We start from the raw sequence: 20,324 nt of genomic DNA, 5'->3' as shown, positions 1-20,324 counted from the left end.
ATGCTCTCTGCAAAACTGACGCAGCAGGGAGTGGGGAAGGGTGACAAGCAGCAGAGATCAGGCAAGCCAACATCCCAGTTGGTAGGGTTGCCAATCCCCTGTTGGAAAACAGGCGAGACCCCTTGTTCTACAAAAAAGTCAATTTCAGTGAAATTTACAAGACTCTGCTGTAGTTGCTCAGTACAAAGAACTTTTTCAAAGACTCACTATTAAAGGAACGTCTCGTACTATTTTATAACATATAATGCATATATCCAAAATTATAAATCAAAATTATAATAGAGCATTTGCCATTTTTCATCATGAAAGAGTCCACGTAAGAGTAAAGACTCCAAAGAGTGCAAAGTCCTAGTAGGTGCACGACCTCTCATGGATGACGATGTTGCCAGCGATGTCAAAAGCTACTTTGCAGTACATTGAAGACTCAACACACGAGGCATGGTCTTTATAATGAAGTGCAAACGATCACACGTTTCCTAGGTTTAAAAAGCCGTGTTTCGGCTGTAGATCTTCGTCTTGATCGATTCACTTCATATTATCCCACTTCTGGGTCCTCAGAAACTAGTGGGGAGGGAAATGTCTGTTGGGCATTCTATGGATACTGCTTCCCATAGGGTATAATGGAGAATTGATCTGTGGGTACCTGGGGTTGGGAGGGGGGCTGGGTTTTTTTTTTTTAGGTAGAGGCACCAAATTTTCAGCGTAGCATCCATTGCCTCTCCTCAAAACACCCTTCAAGTTTCAAAAGGATTGGACTAGGAGGTCCAATTCCATGAGCCCCCAAAGAAGGAGCCCCTATCCTTCATTATTTCCAAATGGAGGGAAGGCATCTAAAAAGTCGTGTGGTCCTTTTAAATACGATGGCCAGAACTCTCTCTGGTGTTCAATTGTGCTCAACACAGCCTTGATCCTGGCTCCACCCCCAAAGTCTCCTGGCTCTACCCCCAAAGTCTCCTGGCTCCACCCCCAAAGTCTCCTGGCTCTACCCCCAAAGTCTCCTGGCTCCACCCCCAAAGTCTCCTGGCTCCACCCCCAAAGTTCCAAGACATCTCTTGAGCTGGACCTGGCAACCTTACCATTTGGTGACCTAAGAAATACTAGTCAGGGCAGTGGGAAAATGAGGCCTGGCATTAACACACTGGCTACACCTCTCAGCTGCCCTCAAGGTAGCATTTGTGTGTATCATTAAATTTGCAAGTCAACTTCCTAATGAATTCCATGCCAAGGAGAGGGCTCTGGCCTCCCCTCTCTGGCAAATGGTTACTTTGGGTCAAGGTAACACGGGCAGGGCGGCCATATGCATACTCCACAATTCCACGCGCCAGCGAATATGGAACAGCTTGCAAAAAAGTTCCCCAGAGAGCACTTCGATCAAGCTCTCAAAATCTTTTGGCTGTCCCTGGGCTAAAAGAGGCTAGGCTTGATTCCACCTGAGCAAGAGCCTTCTTGGTTGCAGCCTCAATACTCTGGAACACCCTCCCAGAAGCCATCAGGGCCCTGCGGGATTTATCGCAGTTCCACGGGGCCTGCAAGACTGAGCTGTTTTGGATGGCATATGACATCTAACGGGAGAGGGCTGCCACCGCATCTGGATCTATCATGCTTTAGTACTAACAGCCCAGGATCTGTACACATTGAGAAAGGAAAATATTATATGATCCGTTTGAAGTAGCACCGTTGCAATTTATTTGATTGTTTTATTGTTTTAATGCTGCTTATTGTTTATTGTGTATTTTATGTTGTTAGCCGCCTTGAGTCTGCATAGAATGGGAGGATATAAATATAACGTAAATAAATAAGTTACTGTTCTGAGCCCCTCTATCCAGTTGTTTTGCTAGCCGAAGCACAATTAGAGATCTCAGAAGCTGGGGTTTCCTGAAATCGGGAGCCGGAGCAGGCCTCATTTTCGGCAGGAGCTCGCAAGAGCTGAGCTCTGGAACCTCTAAATTTTATTGTGCTCTTTCTTTCTTAACCCCGCCCCCCCCCCCCCCAAAAAAAACCCTTGCTTCTGGGCTCCATGGTTTAACCCCCCTCTGAGAATTTTACTGAACTCTGCGATTTGACAAACTTTCTAATATTTCCCCCCACAAAAAAATGGGAAAATAGTGAAAACATATCAAGCAGTCAGATGGAAATCTTCTTCCTCATGCCACTGTGGCCACATAGGAGAAAGTCACTGAAAAAGTATAATGGGAGTAAAGTTTCATTATGACAATTAGAATTCAAGAAGCATTTTGAGGTAGATGCTGAGCTGATATAAGTTAGTACACCTTCTGATGCCGTCAGGGGTCTGTGGCATATGCAAATGATCTACGCAGGTGAGCTCCAGCACCTCTTTTTCTGCAAAATGACCCTTGGGCCAGAGGCTCCAGTGCTTCCATTTCCCCTTCCTGTAAGTAGTAGAGGCAGATTTCTTTTTTTTGGAAAGTAAGTGAAACGGACTGATTCGATCCATTCATCTCAGTCACGGCTCTCTTAAGCGAAAGCAAACTCTCAAAAGCCAGGTGGGCGGCAGCGGGTTGCCAAATCCTCACCTGCTCCGCAGACGTGTGGGGTGGGTGGAAGGAAGCAGATCAAAGGAGAAGGGCAGAGCAGTCTGGCTGGTATCTCTCAATCCAAGCCTCCTGCTTCTATGACAGAACTACTTCTGGGTAATAAAAAGCACACTGCGTTATCTTCCTCTCACACCCCCCCCAAGGCTCCACTGCATGTTTCCGAGTTCCGTTCTGTCCTAGAAATAGAACACGAAACTGGAGAAGCGCTGGAAATGAAGCTATCAGCTAAGAAGCACAGAGGAGCGGGGGACCCTATAAAATAATCTTCTTCTTCTTCAGAAAAAGCAAATATTCTAGATGAACAAAGCAGGAGTCAAGTTGCGTCTTTAAGACCAACAGTTTTATTCAAAACGTAAGCTTTCATGTGCTAAAAGCACACTCCTTCAGCTTATGTTCTGAATAAAACTTTGTTGGTCTTATAGGTGCAATTTGACTCTTGCTTTGTTCAGCTGCTTCAGACCAACACGGCTGCCCGCTTGGATCGATCTACAAATATTCTAGAGAATGCACAACCTACTCTGCAGCAGCCCATAAGCACACAGGAGTTCACAAACTACCTGTTCGGGATTCCTGAACAATACCATGCTATTACCTTCTTCTTCATCCAAAGAATGATTAACAAATGGAATTCGCTGTCACAGGACGTGGTGATGGCTACAAGCATAGACAGCTTCAAGAGGGGATTGGCTACATATATAGAGCAGAGGTCCATCAGTGGCTATTAGCCACAGGGCATAGATGGAACTCTCTGTCTGGGGCAGTGATGCTTTGTATTCTTGGTGCTTGGGGTGGGGGCAACAGTGGGAAGGCTTCTAGTGCCTTGCCCCACTAGTGGACCTCCTGATGGCGCCTGATTTTTTGGGCCACTGTGTGACACAGAGTGTTGGACTGGATGGGCATTGGCCTGGTCCAATATGGCTTCTCTTAAGTCCAATATGGCTTCTCTTTCTTAATAGTCTTTGGGTCTACTGAGAAAGAGTCTATTGAGAAAGTCTTTGGGTCTACAGAGAAGAGAAAGTCTTTGGGTCTATTGAGAAAGGGTCTGTTGAGAAAGTCTTTGGGTCTATTGACAAAGGGTCTATTTTCCTCATAGAGAAATGTCCTCCAAACCCTTCAACTTTTCAGCTGCCCTTTGGTTACCGTAGACAAGTGGGGGTCAGCAACCATTCACAAAGGGGGCAGACAAAGCGAAATGGGCTTTGCATCTTCTCATTACCCACCCTCACTCCCCTTGCCCCTCCCCTGGTGAGCACAGGCTCCAAGGGCCTTGTCTCAAATAAATCCTCTGCCACAAATTCACCAGATGGCCTTAGGCAAGTCACTCTTCTCAGCCTCCCCACGCCTGCAATAGGGGGATAATAATACTGCCCTACTTTACAGGGATGGTGTAAAGATAAATGCATGCAGAGCCATTAGAATCTTCGAGACTCATTGCTACAAGCCGGGATGTGCAGGGCGGGAGTCTGGAAAGTAAAGTCAGTAGAGGAATGGAAAATCTCTCCATTGCAACTGCTTTACTTCTTCCATTTACAAGCATACCTGTGTTAACACATAGACAGCAATATACACATAACACATACACACAGATCTTGTTGACATCTGGCTGCGGTAACCCTCTCTAAGGTTTATAGGTAGGTTTCAAGGCATGAGGGCAGCTCGGTTGTTTGCGTATCGCACAACGGCTGCCGTTTCCCATCCCTATAAAGCACTCTGTGCAAACAAGGGAAGGAGAGAAACAGCATATACTTGCGGAGTAGATGATGGGAGCTGAAGCGAGCGCAAGAGAAGGAACTGGGTTAAGGAGGGGGCAGTTAAGGGCCTGGCAGGCGAGGGCAGCACATAAAGAGGGTAAGAGGGAAACAGGAAAGAGGGTGCAAAGGGCTGGCTTCGGCAGTGGCACTTACCTGCTGGACATTTCACCTGCCTCTCCCTTTGCATTCCCTGCTTCTGTATATCACCATCGCAATAAGCATGGCGTCAAACTATAACCCACCCAGAGTGGTAATAGTAACCATGTTAACATATGCTCCTTGGGTGAGCAAAACCACATGACTGACAGCAGAAGAGGAGAAAGCAATCAGCATGATCAAGACCCATCTGAAACCAAAGACAGGGCACTGCAGAGGAGGCCTATACCCCAAATATAGACATTCCTCACCCAGGATTTGGGGGCAGAGGGTAAGATCTTTGGCTTCCCGTGCTTTGACATTCCACAAATGCACTCAGCCCATAAGCCCTCTCTAAAACCAAAATAATTGAACTATTCAATAGTGTATTATCATCACACAAACAGAGTAAGCATATTAATCGCGGGCATAATTAAGCACCTTTAAACAATAAGCGTATCCTTGAAAATATGCTGTACATGTCCACAGTGTAGGCAGGACTTATTATCTAATATACTGCAGACTGCCTTACATAAAAGCCTCCATACTGCACATTTCTGAGTGAGTAAAATCTTGTCTTGCACTTTCAAAAGAGAGAATATATCACAAGAGTTTCCTGCACTCTCCAGAAATTTCCACGTTTCCTGGTGGAAAAAAAACAAACTCCTGTTTTGGTTTTAATAGCACACACACATTGATTTTTGTAGTGTTTTTTTGGGGGGGGGGGCATGGACGTTTCTGATCTCTAATTCATTTATTTAATTCATTTATTTATGCCCCACCTTCTTCCCCAGTGGGGGCCCAAATTGTATTATTTCATTCTCCTCTCTTCTACTGAACCCCCGTAACAATCCTGTGAAGTACGTTAGGCCGAGAGTGTGTGACTGCCTCATGGTTACCCAGCCGGCTTTCATGGCAAAGGGGGGATTCGAATCTGGATCTCCCAGATCCTAGCCTGACACTCTAAGTAACTATACCACATTGGCTCAACTGAGGAATGTCTGAAGTTCGACTGTCTGAAGGATGTCCAGGACTTTTTTTTTTTTTTAGCAGGAACGCAGTTCCGACTGGCTTGGTGCAGGGGGTGTGGCCTGATATGCAAATGAGTTCCTGCTGTGCTTTTTCTACAAAAAAGCCCTGTGCAAAACAATGGTGACATCGGGAGGTGTGGCCTAATATGCAAATGAACTCCTGCTGGGCTTCTTCTACAAAAAAGCCCTGCGCGAAACAATGGTGCCATCAGGGGGTGTGGCCTAATATGTAAATGAGTCTGTGTTGGGCTTTTTCTACAAAAAAAGCCCTGAGGATGTCTAAAGGATCTCACAGAGCAGGACTAGAAGAGACTTTCGGTAGAGAACTTGCAGATTGTTAGCGGTGGTGGAAAGTGCCGTCAAATCACAGCCGACCGATGGCAACCCCAGAAGATTTCCAAGGCAAGAAACAAACAGCGGCGATTTGCCATTGCCTGCCTCTGTATAACTACCTTGGGCTTCCATGGCAGAGTGGGGATTCGAACCTGGGTCTCCCAGATCCTAGCCCGACACTCTAATAACTATACCACATTGGCTCAACTGAGGAATGTCTGAAGTTCAACTGTCTGAAAGACGCCCAGGGCTTTTTTTTGAGCAGGAACGCAGTTCCGACTACCCAGGGCCAACCCTGCTTAGCCTCCAAGATCTGATGGGATCAGGCCAGCCCAGGCCAGGGCAGAGATATTTCTTTGCTCCTGCATTCAGCTGGCTCTCTCTCCACCACTGCACCTCTGATCTCCCCAGCTAACGACAGCTCTGCAGATAGAAGGGCAGTAAGTAACTGACACATGCAGCCCTCGAACCTCTGGACCTCCCCTCACATCGGTTCGAATCCCTGAGCAGTCCAAACGCAGCCTTGAAGAGTAGTGCTAGTGTTTGCTTTGTGCACCAGAAGCCTCAGGTTCAATTTCAGTTAAAAGGCTCTCAGATTAATTGGGCAGGGAAAGATTTCTGCCTGAAGCCTTGAAGAGTTACTGCCAGTCATGTGGGCAGAGAATATACTTGGCAAGACCGGCTGATTCAGCATAAGGCAGTTTCCAAAGAAAGGAGGTCTTTGAAACCGATCTGTCCCCGAGTGGAAGAATCTGGAGTTTTTCACAACCCCAAGAACGAAGCTCCCTGTCCAAACAGGCTATTTTTGCAGCTGTGACTTTTAAAAGGGCTTCCGTGCCTCTTTCATGCCATCTATGCCACATATGAAGCCAGATCACAGCTGGGGTTAGGGGCAGGGCTGTAGCCAGAATTTAAATTTTGGTGGGGCCCAGAGAGACAGTTTTTGATTGGGGGGCAGGGGCCGCCAATAACCCCCTCCCCAACAACCATAGAGATAATCTACTTCCCGATAGAAGGGTGGAATTAGACTTATTTATAAACCAAAATGGAGGTTCTAACTAGGCAGTTCCTCCTGCTTCTATTCAGATCTGTCTCTCTAATGGGGACTGATTGGTGGGGCCACAAAGGTTAAACAGGAGTTTGATTGGTGGGGCCTGAATTCCCCAGGGCCCCACTGTAGCTACAGGTCTGGTTAGGGGCAATGAATGGTCCACCCCCATGAGGAATATGACATGGCCCCACCTGAGGGGTTTTTGTTTTTTTGCAAAACAAGATTTTAAAATTGGTGACAGAGTTTGGTTTTGGATCCGGATATTTTCCAGTTAAAAAATGCACACACACACAAACACACGAACATTTCTCTTGTATTTTTCAAGATCTCCGTAAACCTTATCCGGAAGGAAATCCTTCTGTCAGCTACACTGACCAGCAAAATGTTTGAGAAGGAAGGGAGTGCAAAGTGAAGGAGTTCCTATTAACTTAAGGGACAGAAGCATTAGATGATGATAAAGGCTTTTATCCAAAGTATGCATTTCCAGAACGAGCCATCCACAAACACTGAAATGATGCAGAGCCATTTAGGCTCGGCAACAATTGCTGTGAGTCAGGGGTGGCCAAACTTGCTTAATGCAGGAGACACATAGAATAAACATCAGATATTTGAGAGACGGAAGGAAGGAAGGAAGGAAGGAAGGAAGGAAGGAAGGAAGGAAGGAAGGAAGGAAGGAAGGAAGGAAGGAAGGAAGGAAGGAAGGAAGGAAGGAAGGAAGGAAGGAAGGAAGGAAGGAAAATAAATAGATGGGGAGGAAGAGAGATTTGGAAAGAAAGCAACTAATTTTAAATGCATTCTCCAAGCTGCTGACTGGCTTGGCTTGCAGAAATGATTGAGAGAGAGAAATGGCTTCTCCAAGCCAGCCAACAGGGTGGGGGCTTCGAGAGCCACACAATATGTGTGAAAGAGCCACATGTGGCTCCCAAGCCACAGTTTGGCCACCCCTGCTATCGGTTATGAGAAAATAAAGGGAATCATGAGAGAATAAATTAGAAGCCCCATCTGGAAACATGGCAGGTCTAGGCCACTGCTGCCAAAGTTTTTAAGGTGAGATTGCAGAGGAGGAAAAACTGAACTCAGATAGGATTTTCCTAACAGGTTGCACCTCTGCACTTGGGGACAGCTGAAGGCCAAGACAATTTAATTCCTATGCATACAAAAACATCCGCAGGAAAAGCCAAGGAGCGGTCGGGTCTGTTCCTCCTTACCTGGGTTGGAGGACTCACGTGGCCAGTGTGGGGCATGTGGTTGGGGGGGTCTTCTCCTTCGTGGGGAGCCAGGAGATGGTGCCAATCCCGGCTGCCCCACCAACCTTCCATGCTGGGCTTGTTGTTCTCCTCCTGTTTTTTTTTTCTTTTTTAATCACATCATTGACAGCAGATCAAAGCCTGAAACATCAGTTCTGCTGGCCTATTCTTTGCAAAAAAAAAAAAAAAGGGAAGAAATAATACAAAAGAAAATAGCTTTCTGAAAAAAAAAACCACAAAAAGAAAAACACCCCAGATGGCTCAGTTTTTCCGTTACAGCTGCCGAAATCAAACTGGAACAGCCTCAGCTTCTCCCAGGCCAAGCTGTCACCCAGGAGAGGAAATGTTCTTTAGGTAGTTAAAACTAAAGCAAAACGCCCATCGCTAGGTTGTGTGTCAGCCTCGGCTTGGAACACCCCACCCAATCACACATACACGATGTTCAGATTTCCCCCAAGCAGCCTTTTTGAGGAGGGAGGGGTCAGGAAAAAGGTCAAAGTCCAACAGATCTCACAACTGAAACATCTCAGATGCGCACGAATCCGAGGATGTGACATGCTCGAAGCAACCGCCTAACACATCTTGTGTTTGCACGCATTAGCATGTTTCCTAGGGGCTTGAGGACACAATCTCAGAGTCTGATCTGTGTCACATACTGGGGGGCTCCCAGATATACTAGGGAACTCCCAAGAAAGGAAAGGAGAGCCACCGCTCTCAGCGGTCCGGATAAATATTTTTTTTTGTAAAATCCCTGCTGCAGAACATGCAATCCCGAAACTTCACAAGCAGGTTCCCCCTTGCCTCCCCCACTCCTTTCTCCCATCTTTCTGCATTGCCTTCTCTTTTTTTAATGGCTTGGCTGGAAATATGGCCACTGGAGTGGTCAGTGCTGCGCTCCCCAAAGACCTTCTCTCTGCCTCCTCCCTTTCAACATTTGCTTTTGGATGGCCACGGTGGGCAAACACAAGCAGACCCAGGCTTCACCCCCACCCCCTCCCCAAGCTGAACCAGGTGGGCTAGGGGGCAGGGCAAACCTCAGTTTGGGGGGGGGGGGGCACAACACTCTCCACCTTCACACACATACACATAGATCTCCCATCTATTTGCCATACCGCAACGGTGCTCTTCGAACCAGGGCCTGTTTGTTGCAAACTCACCCGCCTGCTTGCCGGCCACTCCAAGCCCCAGAGCAGAAGCCAAGCCAGTGGAAGCTGGAGGGGGGAAAAGAGGACGCCAGCCCCCTAAATGCACGCCCGGCCTCTTGGATCTGCCAAGAATTCTCTTCCCAGGCCGGTCCCAGATTCCAGCAGGCAGGCGGTGCCAAAGAGGGTCTTGGCAGTTTCCTTGCTTGCAAGGCTGGTGACCGGCTTTACTGGCACATCCCAAAAGGAGCTGTTCCACCGCTGGGCTCCAGACTCTGGGTGGCGGTGTGTGTGTATGTGTGTTTGCAAGCTCCTCTCGGTCCTAACGCTGGCCGGTTCCCTTTCTGGCAACCGTGCTCTGCAAAAAAACCCCAGGGACGCCGTCCTCCTCCTCCTCCTTCCCCCAACCTCACACCAAGCGGCGCCCCAATCAGATCTCGGCTGGGAAGGAGCCAGCAGCGCCAGCAGGCAAGCAGCAAGGCGTAGGGGAATCGCGCGGGGCCTGGAGAGGAGGACGACAGCAGGGTGAGCTCTTTTGAACCACCTTGCGAGACGCCCTGGCCCGGAGAGCCCCGCACAGCCTCATCTCCTGACAGTCTCGGAAGCTGAGCAGGAGGGAGACCGGCGAGGAAGACTTCTCCTGCGAAGGGATGGGAAGAAAAGGGAGCCCAGGGGCTCACGAAAGCGCCTTCCGCTGCCAGGCTGCCACGGATTGTGCTGGTCTTTAAAAAGGGTGGCCAAACTTGCTTAATGTAAGAGCCACATAGAATCAATGTCAGAAGTTTGGGAGCTGCAAGACGGACAGGAGGGAAGGAAGGAAGATTGATGGGTGGAGGGAGAGATGGAAAGAAAGCAACTTTAATTTTAAGTGCATTCTCCAAGCCACCAGCTGACTTGGAAAAGGAAAGGTCTCCTGTGCAAGCACCAGTCGTTTCCGACTCTGGGGTGACGCTGCTTTTCGCAATGTTTTCACGACAGACTTTTTAACACTGCGCCAAGGAGGCTCTTAATGTAAGAGCCACATCGAGTCAATGTCAGATGCAGTGGTCATTTTGTAGAAAAATCGGCGGTGGAGCTCATCCAGGGATTGTTATGCAGCTGCACCTACTATTCAATGGACAAGGAGGTGGAACTCTCAGAAGGTGGAGGCGGAACTCTCAGAAAGGTTCAGGAGCTGCGCTCCTGTGAGCTCCCACTGAATCTGAGGCCTGGTCAGATGTTTGAGAGCTGCAAGACGGACGGGAGGGAGGGAGGGAGAAAGGAAAATGGATGGGTGGAGAGATGGAAAGAAAGCAACTTTCATTTTAAATGCATTCTCCAAGCCACCAGCTGACTTGGCCATGTGATTTAAAGAGACAAATGCCTTCTCCAAGCCAGCTGATAGGGCGGTGGGGGCTTCAAGAGCCACACAATAGGTATGAAAGAGCCCCACGTGGCTCCCTGGTCTTTAAGGTGCTGCTGGACTTTTGGTCTTTGCTGCTGCTGCTACAATCAGGCTACCCATCTCGATCTGTCAGCTCTGCTGCTTCTTCCTTGCCTCGAAAACCCCTTGCTGGGATCAGGGGAAGCTAGAATCATAGAGTTGGAGGGGGCCTCCAAGGATCATTTAGCAAAGGGCTCCCCAACCCCCGGGCCATGGACCAGTACCGGTCTGTGGCCTTTTAGCAACCGGGCTTGGAGTTGTATAATTATTTCATTATATATTACAATGTAGTAATAATAATTGGGGAAGGCAATGGCAAACCACCCCGTGAAAAGTCTGCCGTGAAAACGTGAAAGCAACGTCACCCCAGAGTTGGAAATGACAGGTGCTTGCACAGGGGACTACCCTTACCTTTTTTTGTAGTAATAATAATAAGGAGATTGGATTTAGATCCCGCCTTCCACCTCAAATCTCAGAGTCTCAGAGCTGCTCACAAGCTCCGTTACCTTCCTCTCCCACAACAGACACCCTGTGAGGTAGATGGGGCTGAGAGAGCTCCCCCAAAAGCTGCCCTTTCAAGGACAACTCCTGTGAGAGTGATGCAGCTGCAAGTGGAGGAGTGGGGAATCAAACTCGGTTCTCCCAGATAAGAATCCGCACACTAAACAATTACACAAAACTAATAGAAATAAAGTGCACAATTGTATCATCCCAAAACCATTCCCCCCCCCCCCACACACACACATGTCCATGGAAAAACTGTCTTCCCCAAACCCGGTCCCTGCTGCCAAAAAGGCTGGGGACCGCTGATCTAGCACAAGTGGCCACACTGAGATGGGGGGGGGGCACATGTGGCTCTTTCGCACATATTGTGTGACTCTCGGAGCCCCCAGTGCCTGATTGGCCAGCTTGGAGAAGGTATTTGCTTTTTTAAATCACTTCTCCAAGGCAAGCCAGCAATTTAAAGTTGCTTTCTTTTCACTTCTCCCTCCCCCATCTATTTGCCTGCCTGCCTGCCTTCCTTCCTTCCTATATCTGATGTTCATATCTTGTGGCTCTCAAACATCTGACGTTTATTCTATATGGCTCTTACGTTAAGCAAGTTTGGCCACCCCTGAGCTAGCACAATGCAGGAAATTCACAGATACCTTCCCCTGTGTGTTTCGCAGCTGACAGTGACCTGGCACTTCACACTCACTCACTCACACACACACCGGTTGCCAGATCCTCCAACCCCGATCTCTTCAGATCTCGGAAGCTAAGCAGGGCTGACCCTGGCAAGTATTTGGATGGGAGACCTCCTTGGAATACCAGGTTCAGGAGGCAGAGGCGGGCTGTATCAAGCCACTTCTCTGAATGTCCTCCATGTCCCGGCAGGGGTTGCCAGAAATCGCCATGACTTCCAGGCATGCGCGCACACACACATACAAAAAATACCCCCCTCCAAAACTGCCAGGTCCTCCATTCCACCAGCAGAGAGTGGGGGTTAGGGTTGCCAGATCCAAGTTGGGAAACTCTTGGAGATTTTGGGGTGAAGGCTGGGGAGGACCTCAGTGAGGTACAATGCCATAGAGTTCACTCTCCTAAGCATCCGTTTTCACCTGGAAAATTGATCTCTGTAGTCTGGTGATGGGCTGTAATTCCAGGGGAATCCTGAGGTCTCACCAGGAGACTGGCATCCTTCACTCACACACACACACACACACACACAATAAGCCCTGACCAGGATAGCCTGACAATGTCAAATCTCAGAAACTCAATAAGGTCAACCCTGGAGAGTACTTGGAAGGGAGACCATCAAGGAAGTCCAGGGTTGCTAGGCAGAGGCAGGCAAAGGTAGTCCACCTCTGAACGTCTCTTGCCTTGAAAACCCCATGAGAGGTTACCATAAGATGCAACTTGATCAGGTGAGGGGTGGAGAAAAAGAGCCTTGCTGAATTGGACCAGTGGCCCATCTTAATCCAGCAGCCTGTTTCACAGAGCAGCCAAGCAGTTCCCCTGGAGAAGCAATAAATGGTATAGAGGCCGAGGCCTTCCCTTGATGCTGTCCCCTGGTACTCAGCTTCAGAGATCTGTTGCCTCCAATTGTGGAGGTTTCCTTTAGCCACCAGGGCTAGTACCCACTGATGGACCTATCCTACATGAATCTGTCTGATCCTCTTTTAAAGGCATCCCTCCTGAATGCCAATAAGCCTTCCCACCCACCCACCCCTTTAAAGAGAAGGCAAGTTGAGCCTGTCGTGTGAAGGGGGGGTGGGGGATACAGCAACCTGACCAAAATGTGGTGTGTTTCCTATTCAAAAGTATCAAACTTTTTCCTCTACATGCAATCCCAAAGACCCCAACATCAAAAATTATTTCAGTACTTCGGCCATGCCTCAGGTTCAACTGCTGGGTCATTGCTCGTATTTTTCCTGAAGATTTAACCCACAAGTAGCACATGAATTCCTCTTTCTCTTCCCACCTCCACAGACTGACTGACAGCACTCTGAAGTTCCTGAGAGGCAGAAGGCTGCAGCTTTCCACACCCCACCCCTGGACAAACCCACTAAATTGAAGTCCTAAGCACCACTACAGAAATGCCTCCATGAGGCGGCGATGTCCTTCCGCCATGAATTGAATACAGTGTGGTTGAACCAAAAAGAAGAACCCTGTAGCGCCTTAAAGACTAATGCATTTTTAAATAGCATTTGTTATAGTCTTCATGGTGCTTACAGAACTCTTCTTTTGTGGCTTCAGCAACAGACTTAACACGGCTATCTCACTGGCAACCAGCAGCTTCTCTATCCCCTATTAGGGAATGTTCAGAATCTGGCCTCTGGAAGAGGACCTCTTTCCCCATCTACCTCCATAACATCCTAGGACTTGTACCCAGGACTTTTTTTTGTAGAGCCTCTGGCTCACACGTTTTTGTCTTCGCTTAGGGAGGATGGCCCCAGAACAAACTGATTTATGCAACAGCTCACAAAAACTGTCGTTCACGAAGTACAATTTTCGCTTACAAGACTCCACAGCTTAGAGGGAGTATTGTTGAAGATTAGTCCTGTTCTTTCAGGTAAGTCCCACTTACCATCCCAGTCGTGACTTTCTTCTCAGCCAGAGAACCTTTCCTGATATTTGAAGACACCACTCAACACTAAAAAACCTGCTTTTAAATATTTACATATTTCCAGGGCTCTTTTTTTGTAGGAAAAAGCCCAGCAGGAACTTATTTGCATATTAGGCCACACCCCCTGATGGCCCCATTGTTTCACGCAGGGCTTTTTTGTAGAGAAAGCCCAGCAGGAACTCATTTACATATTAGGCCACACCCCTGATGATTTCACGCAAGGCTTTTTTGTGGAAAAAGCCCAGCAGGAATCATTTGCATGTTAGGCCACACCCCGTGTCAGCTCCATTGTTTCACACAGGGTTTATTTGTAGAAAAAGCCTAACAGGAACTCTTTTGCATATTAGACCACACCCCCTGATGCCAAGCCAGCCAGAACTGCATTCTCTCTTTTTTTAATTAAACTTTTTAAAAAGATATACAAGTGCAGTCAAATATTCACAAAATACTTAACCCTTTAAATCCCCCTCCCCCCCCCCCGGACACAAACCTATAATAACACATCTATGCCATTATTCAGATTCAGACAGGCGAAGTTCAAGAGATAGATACAACAAGACAATATGATCAACATAAAAAGCTGCATTTTCCTGCTCAACCCCCCCACCCCACCCCAGCTCACAGGGAAGAAACAAGCAAAGAGATAGTGCACCCTGCTACTTCGGACTGAAAAGAGCCGGGTTTTAATCCACTGCGTGATCTTGGGCCAGTCACACACACTCAGCCTGTCCTAGCTCACAGGATCCTTTGTGGGGAGGTCAGTGGGCCTCACTTGATTTTACAGTGCCTGAGTGTCTTGTGAGAGTCACACATATGTCTGCAGATAACGTAATTCTTCTTCCTGTTTGAAGAAGAAGCAATATGGGGTGTTCTGAACATGAGCAAGTCTGCTGTGTGGGTTGCACTGGGAACAACACCACGGTCTGTGTTTTTCTGTGGCACCCCTCTTGTTTTTCCTAATGACAAATGTTTTATTTAAAAATGTACTCTGTCCAGAGCATCTGTCCTTACAAAGGCTGTCCTCAGCAGTTTTGCAAAGGGAGAACCAAGTAATGTAGGACCAGTGGAACAGAGTGCGTAGAGTGTGTTCCTAGGAGCTGCGAGACCCAGATTCAAATCCCTACTCTGCCATCAAGCTCACAGGGAAACTGGAGCCAGGGTTGCCAGTCCAGGTTTTCCCTGATTTGCGGGGCTCCAATCCACCACGGGCCAGCTGGCTGGCAGTAACTCACAAAGTAGAATTTTTGCTCACAAGACTCTTCAGCTTAGAGGGAACATTGCTGGCAACCCTACCTACCTCAAGAAATATCTGTGGACTTTGGGGGTGGAGCCAGGAGACTTTGGGGGTGGAGCCAGGAGCAAGGTTGTGACAAGCATAATTGAACTCCAAAGGGAGTTCTGGCTAAAGGGACCGCAAACCCCATTGGAAATAATGAAGGATAGGGGCACCTTCTTTGGGGGCTCATAGAATTGGACCCCCTGCTTCAATCCTTTTGAAACATAGAGGGCGTTTTGAGGAGAAGCACTGGATGCTCTTCTGCAAATTTGGTGCATCTACCTCAAAAAACAGCCTCTCAGAGCCCCAGAAACCCGCGGATCAATTCTTCATTATTTTCTATGGGAATGGGTCTCCATAGGGAATAATGGAGTGCCTAGGAGACATTTCCCTCCCCCCCCCCGCTTTCTGATGACCCTGAAGCAGGGGGAAGGTCTCCAAACCAGGGAAACCCCTGCCCCCACCTGGGGATTGGCAACCCTAGACTCCACTAGTAACTCCAAAAATATAAGGATTTATTCCACTTTTAACACTATTAATAGGGAACGCATACATTGCTAGAATAAGGCACACAGCAAGGGAAACCCCACACTGCTGACCAACAGGGCACAAATCAAACCGAAGTAAAACGTAGTCCTCTATCCCTACACGCTTCAATAACTTCTCTACCTGGGAGGTTGCAGTGCAGGATCTTCACCTCTCTCTCTCTCTCTTCCTCCTACTCTTCAGTAGAACAAAGACTGCCTGTTGCTTGGTGGGACAAGAGTATATATAGAGGTCATCCTACCCCTTGGCGAAGTTCTTCTTTTCCCGCACTTTTTAGGCCCAGGGCTGCTGGGCCTTGTAGGTCAGAGGAGGAGGCCATTTTGAACTCCAGGACTACAAATCGCAGCCATTTTGAAACTAGGCAACTGCCAGCAGTTTAACCATCTCATTACAGCAGCCATTTTCTCCTGAGGAACTGATCTGTGTCAACTGGAGATCGGCTGTCATTCTGGCAGTTTTCCAGGTCCCACCTGGAGGTTGGCAACCCCACTTGCAAGCTTATCGAGCAGGCGAAATGCTACAAGGGAGATCCATGCTTGCTGCCCTTGGCGGAAGAGTAAGATGAAAATGCACTAAAGGTACATAAACTGGTAGAAGGAAGACTGAGATGAAAATGTAAGTAAATCAATATGGGTTGGTTACTGCATTTTCATAACTGCTGCATTTCAAAACTGCTTCTATGATTGTTCTTGCTGCTGCTTACCTACCCTCTCCCATCCCAGAACTGAAAATGGGGCTACCCTCACCTCTAGTGTTGCCAATCCCCAGGTGCAGCCTGGAGATCTGGAATTACAACTGGTCTCTGCAGTCTAGGGCTACCAATCCCCAGGTGGGGGCAGGGGATCCCCCGGTTTGGAGACCCTCCCCCCGCTTCAGGGTCGTCAGAAAGCGGCGGGGGGGGGGGGGAGGGAAATGTCTGCTGGGAACTCTATTATTCCCTATGGAGATTTATTCCCATAGAAAATCATGGAGAATTGATCTGCGGGTATCTGGGGTTCTGGGGAGGCTGTTGTTTTGGGTAGAGGCACCAAATTTTCAGTATTGCATCTAGTGCCTCTCCCCAAAATACCCACCAAGTTTCAAAAAGATTGGACTAGGGGGTCCAATTCTATGAGCCCCAAAAGAAGGTGACCCTATCCTTCATTATTCCAAATGGGGGGAAGGCATTTAAAAGGTGTGCCGTCCCTTTAAATGTGATGGCCAGAACTCCCTTTGTAGCTCAATCATGCTTGTCACAGCCTTGATCTTGGCTCCACCCCTAATGTCTCCTGGCTCCACCCCCAAAGTCTCCTGGCTCCACCCCCAAAGTCCCCAGATATTTCTTTAATTGGACTTGGCAACCCTACTGCAGTCTGAAGATCAGTCCCCCGGGGTGGGGTTGGGCGACAAATGGTTGCAAAGTGTAGACAAACCAGGCAATTGTCTAGGGTGTCGGCCTTCTGGGGGCACCGAACTGGGCACCATCCCCCATGTGACTTGGTGACATTATCAGTGCGGGGTAGAGGGTTGCCAGAAGTTTGTCTTGCCTAGGGTGCCAGATAGTTTAGGGCTGGCCCTGGGAGTGTGGAATCTATGGCTTTTCACTCCGCTGAGGTTCCTCTCCTCCCCAAACATAGCCTTCCCCAAGCTCCACCCCCAAATTTTCTGCAATTTTCAAAGACTGTGTTGCCAAGGGGACCAAGCTGCCTACCCCCCAGTTGGGAGGCAGGGGATCACCTGCTTTGGAGGCCCTCCCCCCACTTCAGGGTCATCAGAAAGCGGGGGAGGGGGAGGGAAATGCCTGCTGGGCACTCCGTTATTCCCTATGGAGACCGATCCCCATAGGGTATAATGGGAAATTGATCTGTGGGTATCTGGAGCTCGGGGGGGGGGCTGTTTTTTGAGGTAGAGGCTCCAGATGTTCAGCAGAGCGTCCGGTGCCTCTCCTCAGCCCCTCTCAAAGTTTCAAAAAAAGTCGACCAGGAGGTCCAATTCTATGAGCCCCCAAAGAAGGTGCCCCTAGCTGTCATTATTTCCAGTGGAGGGAAGGCATTTAAAAGGAGTGTGGTCCATTTAAATGTGATGGCCTTTCGGAGTTCAACTGCGCTGGTCGCACCCTTGTTCTGGCTCCACCCCCAAAGTCCCCTGGCTCCACCCTCGATATATGGATTTCTTTAGTCGGACTTGGCAACCCTACAAGTGGGAGACTGGGCCTGCAACTCCATCAAACAGACTATGGTTAGCCAGGCCTGGTTAGGGTTGCCAGATCTAGGTTGAGAAACTGGAGATTTGGGGGATGGAGCCTGGGGAGAACAGGGACATCTGTGGGGTACAGTGCCACAGAAGGGTCCTGCGTACCCTTCAAAGCAGTCATTTTCTTCAGGGAAACTGATCTCTGCAAACTGGAGTTGGGCTTTAATTCCAAGGGATTCCCGAGGTCCCACATGAAGGCCTGGAACTTTCCTCTCACATCTAGGCCTGAAAAAAGCATACACATGTGACATACCCGTCTGAGGGACAGACTTGAGCAGTTGCGTCATTATTCATTTCTCCGTTGGATATTTATACCAAATACCGCAACATTTTGTCCTGGAACCTCACTGGAAGCCGCTTGGAACCAATTATTTGGCAAGGGATATAAATGATTAAAAATACAAGCACAGCACAAGCTTCAGGCTGGGAGAGCCCTTTGCACAAGTGGCTGGTGCATTATATATTCGCACGTTCCCTATGGTTCATCCGCTCTCCGAGTACAGTTGTCATAGCAACCCTGCGCCACTTTCTAAGTCGCACAACCTCCCTGTGAAGACCTCACCAGGGCCGAGGAAAGCCCCTGTTATAATTGGCACAGAGCCCACCATTTCGAATACTCCAGATGTGAGAAAAGCAGCCTTTGGGTTCTTATATGATTGCAAAAGAGGTAATCTGCTATTCACATCCTCACGCAAGATTACATTTTTCTGTGTTGGCACAAGGTGCACAACTAAATTCTCCCACATATGATAAAGTGACGGGGTTTTACTGGACTTTTGGTAAGAAGCATGAGGTGTGCCGAGTTCACATGCAGAAATTAACACTACCAGAAAGGAGGATGCTACAAATCTAGCACACCAGAGATCCAGAAGAGTTTCACTAAGACGTTGAAATGAAAATGTCAGGTTCTACAAACAACAGGCCTGAAATTATGCCAGAGTGAAATCCTGCACATGCAGCAGTGTCTGATATTTAGAAATCACTAGTCCAAGGGTAGCCAAACCGGCTCAGGAGCCACATGTGGCTCTTTCACACATATTGTGTGGCTCTTGAAGCCGCCACCACCCTGTTGGGCAACTTGGAGAAGATATTTATCTCTTTAATTCAGTTCGCCAAGCCAGCTAGCAACTTGGAGAATGCATTTAAAGTTGCTTTCTTTCCACCTCACCATCCCTTTTCCCTCCATCTATCTTCCTTCCTTCCTTCCTTCCTTCCTTCCTTCCTTCCTTCCTTCCTTCCTTCCTTCCTTCCTTCCTTCCTCCCTGTAAGCCGAAATGCCCTCAAAACGAGGTTGGGGAATTAGTTAGGTGGGCACCTGGCTCACTATGGATCTTTTACCAATGTATACAAGAATACACGTCCAGAAAAGTGATGCTTAAATATTAAGGACTCTAATTTAATTTATTAAGAAAAATATAGTCTTCCATACAAGATAAAAATACACATCCAATCACACATACAGTCCTAGAAATATAGATAGATCAATAGGGGAACATAAAGGGTAGACACACAGGGTAATATTACCTATCGTAGTCTTCAAGGAAGGCTCCAATGGCGACAAAAGAGGACGGGGGAAATGGACCCAAAACTGTGGCCAGAATTGGGGATGGATCTAGACAGCAGAACTGGGGTACTGCTAGAGGCACACATGAGTGGAGTTGGGTCAGAGGTTAAATAGGCTACCTTAGACCCTTAGGGTATGGGAGGTACGGGGGAGGAGGGAGGGGAGGCTCTGCAATGACCAGGAGGGCTGGACTATTGCAGAGCCAATAGAAAGTTCCTTGGTGACACCTAATTGGGTACCTGTCTTGACCTGGGTCCTGTGTACCTGAAAGAACTTTCAGATTGAAACAGGCCATGGGGCAGGCTCCAAAGTGACAGAATAGAAGTGATTACTGAGTGGGGAACACTTAAGATTAGATGGACTTATCTGAAAAGGTGACAATAGAGAGTCAAATATTGACCTAGGTATTCCCCGGATTAGACAAAAGACTTGGCTCTGGCAGAAGATGGTCTTCCTCTTTTTCCATCTTCTTCCTGGCACCAGTCTTTGTCCTGGGTTTCGTTAGACAAAGGCTTGAGTGGTCTGGCAGGATCCATGCCTGGATAAGCTTGATTGCCTTATGCAGAAGTTGAAGCAGCGGGTGGATATGAAGTCAGGAAAGCAAGATGGATTCTGGTGGTGTTAGCCTTTGGTTCATGGAAACAGGCTGAAAACATGGTGGCCTGGCTTCTTCCACTGCAGCGGCCAAGACTGGGCACACAAGGAGTAGCTGGAGCACGTCTGTAGTTCTGGCTAACACCATCCAGAGATGTAGAATGCAGCTGCAAAGCTGAGGCTTATAGTATCCACATAAGCCTTAGAAACTGTAGGCAAAGTCCACTTCTTAGAGCAGATGTGTGAGAGTCAAACTCCAGGCACTCTGGCAACCATACTGGTGATCACGATGTCTATGTGTATGAAAAGTAGGGAGCTCATCCTTCCTTCCTTCC

The 20,324-nt window shown here is 48.2% G+C and overlaps 1 protein-coding gene across 1 annotated transcript in view; it reads right to left on the bottom strand.

Moving 5' to 3' along the window:
• Positions 1 to 9,651, bottom strand: part of ST6GALNAC6 (ST6 N-acetylgalactosaminide alpha-2,6-sialyltransferase 6) — a 51,525-nt gene extending 41,874 nt beyond the window's left edge. The window contains exons 1-2 of the mRNA XM_060251393.1: positions 9,261 to 9,651; positions 8,065 to 8,266 (exon numbers count right to left, since the gene is read on the bottom strand). The gene's annotated coding sequence lies outside the window, so the exon portion shown is untranslated. The remainder of the gene's footprint in view (positions 1 to 8,064; positions 8,267 to 9,260) is intronic.
• Between the last annotated feature and the right edge of the window lie 10,673 nt (positions 9,652 to 20,324).

Source organism: Heteronotia binoei, chromosome 12, assembly GCF_032191835.1.
Source record: "Heteronotia binoei isolate CCM8104 ecotype False Entrance Well chromosome 12, APGP_CSIRO_Hbin_v1, whole genome shotgun sequence".
Taxonomy (NCBI): Eukaryota; Metazoa; Chordata; class Lepidosauria; order Squamata; family Gekkonidae; genus Heteronotia; species Heteronotia binoei.
Note: the sequence above shows the minus strand (reverse complement) of the source record. Positions and strands in the feature narration are given on the sequence as shown.